Here is an 8,849-nt window from a genome sequence, read left to right on the forward strand (position 1 = left end):
ACATATTTCGTAGTTAGGTGTCACAGCAGCTACGGTAGCTGCCGGAGTTACGGTCAAACTTCCAGTCTTTTGGGCAAGTGAATCCACTTTAGCGTTCACATAGTCTATGCCATTAACTTCATACATTCCTCTCTTAAGTGGTGGTTTCTCTGTAGGTGTTCGCTCACCTCCCCATTGGAAGTGATTTTGTGCCATGTTTTCAATGAGTTGATAGGCTTCTTCGTAAGGTTTATCCATTAGAGCACTGCCAGCGGCAACGTCTAAATTTAGCTTAGTGTTGTATAGGAGACCATTGTAGAAAGTATGGATAATTAGCCACTGCTCAAGTCTATGATGGGGTCAAAGTCTTATCATATCCTTGTATCTCTCCCACGCTTAAAAAAATCATTGTCTTTCTGCCTAAATCTGTTGATTTGGGCTCTTAGCATAATAATTTTGCTAGGTGGGAAATATCGTGCTAAGAAGACTTTTTTCAACTCGTCCCACATAGTGATAGAGTTGGATGGTAGAGACTGAAGCCAATCTCTCACTCTAACTCTTAAATAAAAAGGAAACATGTGTAGTCTTATGGCTTCAGGATTAACATCATTTTCTTTCATTGTGTCTACATATTGTACAAACACTGATAAATGAAGGTTTGGGCCGTCAGTGGGGCTACCAGAAAATTGGTTTTGTTGTATGGCTTGTAACAGTGAGAGTTTCAACTTGAAATCATTTTGGTCGATGGAAGGTGAAACAATGTTGTTGTGTGGCTCTTCTTGCGATGGAGCGGCATAATCTCGAAGAGGACAATTTGGATTTTTGGCCATGATTGGTTCTGGAATATTTATGTCAGGGATGGTGTATTTCAAACGAAACTCTTTGATTCGGCGTGTTAGTATTATATAATTCTCTACTTAGTCAATCGGTTGTTCCAACTCTTCGCTTGGTGAGCGAGTGTTTGGCATACAACTGATGAATAAATGGTTGCCTTAGTCTATATGGTGTAACGACAGAGTCACACTATTGACTAAATTAGTCCCCGATAACAACACCAAAAACTTGATCGTGACTTTATGAGTCTATCGGATTATCTAACTGCAAGTATACAGTCTATCGCGTAGTTTTAAAAGATATCGAACCCAAAAGGACTAATAATCAATCTAGTGTTATCAATTGATGCAATGTAAAGCTAAGGCTATTGATTACTTAATTTGGACGTAATTAAAAACTAGATTTGGAATAGGATTTAGGAAAATTATCAAGAAAGGGAGGCCGGAATATGGATTATGTGCACCTCAGGGACTATGTAATTCATTGGCGTTTGTTTTATGTTAAACTGCTTTTAGTAGGAAAAACCAATTTAAAAACTCTACCTCACACTATCGCGCTATTGATCAAAGTTACACCCCTTAACCATGATATTTTTTTCTCGCTCGCCCATTTCAACTAAGAAGCATTTTTTGAAAACTAAATAAGTCCTAATTGATGCCTAAAGCGCTCGCTCTGTATTTAGGATCAATGCCCAATTTCCACTATCCGGTTCAGCTCTCACACTCTCGCTCTATTGACTCGAACCTTAATTTTTTTTTCACTCTCGTGCAAAAACGTTTGAATTAGACTTGAAAACTAAAGCCAGAAAAAATAGTTTAGGAAAATTTTACGCCAAATTCATTACTGGGTCTCGTCGGAACAACGATCCTCACATACCAGACTCAAAGACGTTTAGCTAGACATGGAATTAAACTCAAACAAACTAAATATGGTAATTGAAATTAAAGACATAATGGTAATCGAATTAAAGTGCGATAAACGGAAATATAAAGCAATAACGTAAAAACCTGAAAACTTGAATTAAATTGCGAGAAACTTCAAATAACATGAATAGAAATAAACGACTTCAATTAAGTTGGCAGGCTTGTGATCCAAGAGTACAGAAAATTAAACTAAAGTTGCGATAACCTCTCGATGTGAGCGGTTATCACTTTGAATGTAATATTTGCCTAAAACTAAAAACAACAGAGCTTCCATGCAATACTTGGATGTCAAGAAATTCTGAAAACGATGCCTTATATAGAGTCCCAATGCTGCAAAACCCTTTTCAAATGTGTATAATTTTGCTGAGAAAATGTAGGAGGGTGGGAAAGAATGAGTCAAGTTGGTTTTTTCCATATTTTGTTACTGCGCATGTATGGTGACCGCCATTAGGCTCATGGTGAACACAATGAGCTTAAGTTGGATGATGACGTGGTTGGGTGCATGGATAATGCCATAAGGTGATGGCGAACGCCATGCACCAGAAACTTGCTTTTCCTGTATTTTGCTCCCTTTTCTTGCTCTTTTTCCGGTTTCTACACGTGGACACTCCATAATCGACAAATGCTTGAAATGCAAATCAAACACGACATAAAGCTAATAAAACATGATAAAACGACACTAAATAACATGTGAATTGGGTCAAAATATACGATACATTTTTGTGTTATCATATATTCCCCTCCTTGGTGTCCATACATCTTTTGGAATGATTACCTCAGGGTCACACACCCATATCCTCTCTTCATTGCTTCATCCACTGCCTATAATTACAAGCTTTAGCATCCTTTTCTTATTTCTTTATACTTTGCCTACAATTATAGAGATTGTCATCCTCCTTTCATTACCCATAAAGTGACAGACTTTGGCATTCTTTTTCCTTTCCCTACAGAGTTTCAGACTTTGTCAGGCTCTCTTTTCTCCTATGGAATTTCCGACTTTAGAAATCTTGCTTTTTGCCTACACAGTTACAAACTTTGGTAAAGCTCCATTCCTATATGGCTATAAAGTTAACAGACTTTGGCAACCAAGCACTTCATTGTATGTTACAGACTCTGACCCTTTTGACTTGCCTATACAGTTACAGAATGTGGCTTTCTCTCATGCTATCCTATAGGGTTGTAGACCCTAGCAAACATATTTTTCTACCTTATGGAATCTCAAATCCTGGTAGCATTCTTGGTTCAGACCATGCCTTCACAAATTCACTTTGGCTAAACACCACTTATTGGTTAATGCCATACTCCTATTTTCAAGTGATTTGCTTTGCCTCTTAGCAACCCAATCAAATATCTTTCTTTCCTTGTTCTGTATTAGTTCCCCGAACTACAGAGCTCTAAATTTCTCATTGCACGGTGAAAATACAGTAGCGGTAAATTCATGATCATCAATCTATGGATAAGCTAGACATCAAATAACAAGAGTCGCCACCGCGCTTTTATTGCTTCCAAGGGAAAAGGGAAAAGTACGAACAAAACCCAAAGATAAGAAGTTTCCAAATCAAAACTAATAAAATGCCAGAGATTACAGGTAAGGGGGTTGGTTACACAGGGGGAAGGTGTTAGCACCCAAAGTGTCCTAGGTACTCCTAGGGAGCCCTTTTTTGTGTGCATATGTATTTTTGTACAAAATGATGTTTGTAAATAAATAGAATAGGGGGATGAGAAAAGAATTCATTAACTATATTTTTGTGTTTGACAAGACCTTCAGACTTGTGCCTGCGTACCAACATAAAATGAGGGATCAAAACCTCGTAGTTTGTGGTATCAATTTCAAAGTGGGTACATTGCTTTTAATAAAATTTAAGTTTGAAAGGCACAAAGGCCTAAAATGGTTTGAGTGAGTTAGTTATTTTTGGCTTTTTGAAAATTTTAAGTCAAGTATGGTTAAGTCTATTTGCAAGTTTGATTAAGAAAATGAGTTTGAAAATGCAATGGCATAAGGCCAAAGTTTCTAACTTGCAAAATGGTCTAAGTTTAGAAAACAAGGACAAACAAAGAAGTTTTTTCTTAAAAGGAGGGGGGGATTCTGAAATTTAAGAAATAGGGAAGAGATGAAAAGACTAATCCTAAGCATAAATTTAAAAGTTGAGAGTTGAAAAGATCTAACCAATGGGTTGCAATCCAATAGACAAGAATGTCATATAGAAACCCAAATTCTCTTGGACATTAGAATCAAGCAATAAACAATGCACAAAATATCAACTTGAAGAGCAAGGAATCAAATAAAGATAGCCACATCCAAGCTTAGCAACTCCATGATCTTTCTCCAAATTTGCCCATGTAGTAGATAAGTTTCAAGATGCCATAAGTCACAGGTTCAAAATAACATCTTCATAATGATCTTGTTGCAGATGAACTCAAAATGGATCTCCAATGATGTATCAGATGAAGTTTCAAATCATAAGCACTTGGTTACAGGAAAGTTGGCATTGGCCAAGTCCTTTGCATAGGGAGTGTTACCTAAATTTTAAGTCCAAAAGTCTCAGATCAAACCAACAGTCCACCCAAGATCTTTTTTAGGGTTTTTGTTCTTATTATGTACATTGATGGTCAAAGACCACACAAGCAATCACAATATACACAAGCAAAATATCACAATCGTAATTGGACTTATGTAGAAGTCACAACTATTTCAGGTCGAGCAATAGAATTTTTGTGTTAATGCATATTAGAGACATAGTATAATGGACTATGCTCATGAAACATAGCACACGCAAAAAGAATATGCAAAAGTGGTGGCCTAATCTCATCCATACACATGTTGATTTTGCAATCAACTAGCCTTAGGATATAGAGATATCATAGGACCATGTCATGAATGCATAAAGAAGGGGAATGAGATGAAGAGGGAGGGGGAAGTGGATCAAACTCAAATTGGACAAAGGAGGACTTTTACCAAATTAAGATCATTCATTCATTTTGGGAGATGGAATGTACATTCCATCAATCCCCTAAATCCAATGATCTTAACCTAGCAAAGTCAAATCAACCTTGACCAAGGCCCAACAACACAAGTCAAACTTACAAAAAACAATCAAAATGGCACAACACAAATATTTGGCATTTATTCAATTTAAAAATACAAAAAATAATGCATTAATTTAAATATGGTTGGTCAAATTCCTAAAACCTCATCAAAACACCAAAGAAATGGCCATGAGATTTATCATTAGATCAAACCAGGTCAAAGGACCTTAGAGAAAAAATAATTTTTGGAAACTTAAAAGTATTTTTAAACAATTAAAAATAATCACAAAATTAATTAAATCATGAAAAATATTAATAATGACCCAAAAAATAATTTTAATTCAGAATATGAAAGAGGATTTTATTTTAAAAAAATTGGTGAAACTCTCATATTTTTTGAATCAATATTAAAATTAATATGAATTAATGAAAATCAAAGGAACAAAATGAAAATTAGAAATTACAAAAAAACGTGGACCACTTGATCTCCCTCAATAATTGAGGTGGCAGATCGAGTGAACACAAACGCGCGTTCCATGATGGAACTCAGTCAGCGCGCCACACAAATGGTAATCAGAACCAACGCTTGTGATTAAAACAATTTGAAAAGGATCAATGGTTATGAACCATGCCACCTCACTGCCGGAGCCAAAGGTCGGTCACCTTCTCAGGCGAACCTCGCCGGACTGGTTCAATCATCACCATGAGTAAAATAAAAAAAAGGACATGATCTGAAAGAGAAAATGGCGTAGAGCACGAATCTAACCTCAATTTTAACTAACTCCAAATGTATAGAAAGATATGAGGAGTTAAATTTTGAGGTGTGTCAACTGAGTTGCTTCGATTTGACCTCAAAGCAACTCAATCTTCTTGCCTACATTGGTAGGACTTCAGATAACCAAAGATCCAAGAGAATTGATGAGAACTGAGTGAGAATCGAAGAGAAGAAAAAATCTGGAAAATACCTTTAATGTTGTGGAAAACTTGGTCGCTCTTGTGTTAATTCACGTTTGATCTTGCTCCAATAGCTTACAAAAGTGGTTTAGGATTGGTACAAAGCTTTGGATCCTGGAGTTTTTGAATCTCCAAACAATGAGATTCAAACTCAATTTTCAAGTGAAAATTATCAGGTTTTCCTTTGAATTGTGAGGGTTTGAAGAGTGGAGGCAAAGCTGGCGCGCAAGGATCCTCTCAAATGACCTCAGATGGTCTCTATTCATAGCAAATTGAAGTGTTATTTGCACACTTGAAATTTCTTCCAAAATTGGCAACGTCATGTTCATGCTTGCATGGGCGTGTACAGGCCCACGAAGTAATGCATTAAGGTCTAAATTCAACTGTGTTGGAGTCTGAATGAAGCTTGATTGGATGGGCAAAGTGAAATGGTCATTTGAAGTTTTAATTTTGCCAATTGATGCAGGTCTATTAACACCATGCGCAACCCTAGCAAACCTCTTCCAAAATGAATGAATTAGGACTATTTAGAAAGCTTAGATCAAGAGGGATAACTCTTATGTTGAACACGTTTCCATTTGGAACTTGGATCATGATGAATTTTGAGGTGAAAGTTTGGAATTTTCAACATGTTGAAATTTTTTCTAAGTGTCAAGTCATATACTTCAATATTCCACCTTGCTTAATTTTTTATTTGAGCTCCAAATGAGAAACATGTCTTTATAAAGGTTGTAGCTCTTTCAAATACCTTCAAAATGGTCACCAATTTGACATCATTTGGATTTAGAATGAGAGATTTATGCATTTTTGAAGTTGATGAAAATCACTTGTTCAATGGTATTGGTCCAAAATGACCTATAATGTATCCTCATATCACATGCTCATAAAACTTGATTTAGATTTCACTCCAAACATAAAAGTCAAAGTATACACCTTGAATTTGATTGTGAAACTTTTAAATCTTTCATCACATAAAAATTGAGCAAGTTATGGCCTTGGGAAGTCGGCTTTCAAATTAGGGTTAGGCAAAATGACCTATAATGTTTCATCATAGAAAATGATTTTCCAAGCAAAACTAGCTCTAGACCTTAACATGAAAGTTGTTTGGAATGTCATTTAGACTAGCATTTCTCTTGGAATCATTTTCATAGGGTGAAAATTGTAGGAGATAGGGTCTAATGAGACCCAGTTTTGAACAGATGAATTCATCTAGTCAACCACCATCAACCAACTTGCTAACTTGCAATTCTCTTGACTTTTTAGGCTCATGGTAGATCACATATTCATAATATGATGAATTTTGAAGTGTCCCTTGAGAAATTTTATCAATTGATGAGGAATCTTGTTGAAGAAGTTACTTAAGATACCTAGACAAACTAGGGTTTCCAAGGCAAACCAACTCCAAACTCTTGAAGAAATCTTGATTAAAATAACATGTAGAGATCATTGGGACTCATATATGGTTCCTAGAAACTTTGTGGATCATTCCTTGGTTGTGTTCTTAGCCATGAGGGTCTTAAACCCTAGATATGAACTTGATAGATCAATGGGCATCATGCCCTACCTACAAAATAGTTAGACAAATGCAAAGACATCTTTTTGGTATTTTGGTTAGTAAAATGATAATATACAAGTATGATACAATCACATGGTTCTTGGTGATCTCTCCCAAAACAAACCCAATGAAAGATGGGTAAGGAGGACGCCAATGTGTGATCCTAATGCTAGTGCATATAATGAAATTGCATGAGGGATGTTAGGGTCAAAATTGGAGTCTTACAGCTGCCCCTATTTAAGGACATTCTAACTGAGGAGGTGAAGGTTAAAATCTCTATATCGACTTAGTAGAATGGGCTTAAATAACAACATATAGAAACAAATTTTGGTCCCTAAGAGACCTCATGATGCATATGATATAGATGTAAAAGAAAATTCTCTGTAGGGAAATGTTGCCCCAAAGGAAAAGAAATCATAGCGACCAAAAGTCTGCAGGAGCATAATGCATTCCGTAAGGAAAGCTCACTAGGGAAACAGAGACTCTAGGGGGAATGAAATGGTTATGCATAGGCCAGGTTATGACTTGAAAACTGCTGGGAGACTAGAGGAATTCCATAAAAACTGAAAAGACTCAGCCAGGGAAACAAAAACATCTACAGGGGAAACGAGTAGATCAGGATAAAACTGATGCACTTGAATCGTGCAGGAACAACGATTTCACTAAGGAAATGCGCACTCAACTTAACTGGGGAAGAAATAGACTTCAACAAAGGAGGAGCAGAAATTTATTATCCACTACCAGTTACTGGGTAAGGAGATAACAAAGATCTGACAGAGAGGACATCCGTCATCCGTTAGGATGAACATATCAAGGATGACTCGCTGGGAACCGCCAAGAGGGTGTATTTGTTACTAGTTATTGGGTAAGAATAGCCTTGCTGGGGAAAACTGCAGAAATAGGATTTATAACTACCAGTTACTGGGCAGAAGACCAAAGATGAGAATATCCGTCACCGGTTAAGGTGAACATATCAAGGATAGACTCAAAGGGAAGAAAATCCGTCATTGGTTAAGATGAACATATCAAGCATAAACTTGTCTGGGGATGTCAAGGAGGATATCTGTCATCAGTTAGGATGAACATATCAAGGATAAACCAACTGAACAAAAAGTAGGAATTACATTTATTGAATGTTGGATAGAATACCATCAAAGAGAAAATACGTCATCGGTTAAGATGAACATATCAAGGATAGACTCTGTGAGGAGAGAAATAGGAATTATATCTATCAGTTACTGGATAGAATACCATCAAAGAGAAAATCTGCCATCGGTTAGGATGAACATATCAAGGATAAACTCTACAAAGGGGAGAAAAGCAGGATTTACAACTACCGGTTACTGGGCAGAAGACCGCAAAAGAGAAGAAAACCCTTCATCGGTTAGGATGAACATATCAAGGATTAACCCTCTAGGGAAGCAAAATAGGGATTACAACTACCTTTTTACTGGGTAGAATACCAAAGATGAGAGTATCCATCATCGGTTAGGACGGTCATATCAAGGATAAACTCATAACAAGGGAAGAAAATATATATCACCGGTTAGGATGAATATATCAAGGATATACTTCCT

At 36.6% G+C, this 8,849-nt stretch overlaps 1 non-coding gene across 1 annotated transcript; it reads left to right on the forward strand.

Moving 5' to 3' along the window:
• Positions 1-325: 325 nt before the first annotated feature.
• On the forward strand, positions 326-428 carry LOC127099264 (small nucleolar RNA R71). Its single transcript, XR_007793789.1, has one exon. It is a non-coding gene; the product is annotated as a small nucleolar RNA R71 (small nucleolar RNA).
• Positions 429-8,849: the final 8,421 nt, after the last annotated feature.

This window comes from Lathyrus oleraceus, chromosome 6, assembly GCF_024323335.1.
Source record: "Lathyrus oleraceus cultivar Zhongwan6 chromosome 6, CAAS_Psat_ZW6_1.0, whole genome shotgun sequence".
NCBI classification, from domain to species: Eukaryota; Viridiplantae; Streptophyta; class Magnoliopsida; order Fabales; family Fabaceae; genus Lathyrus; species Lathyrus oleraceus.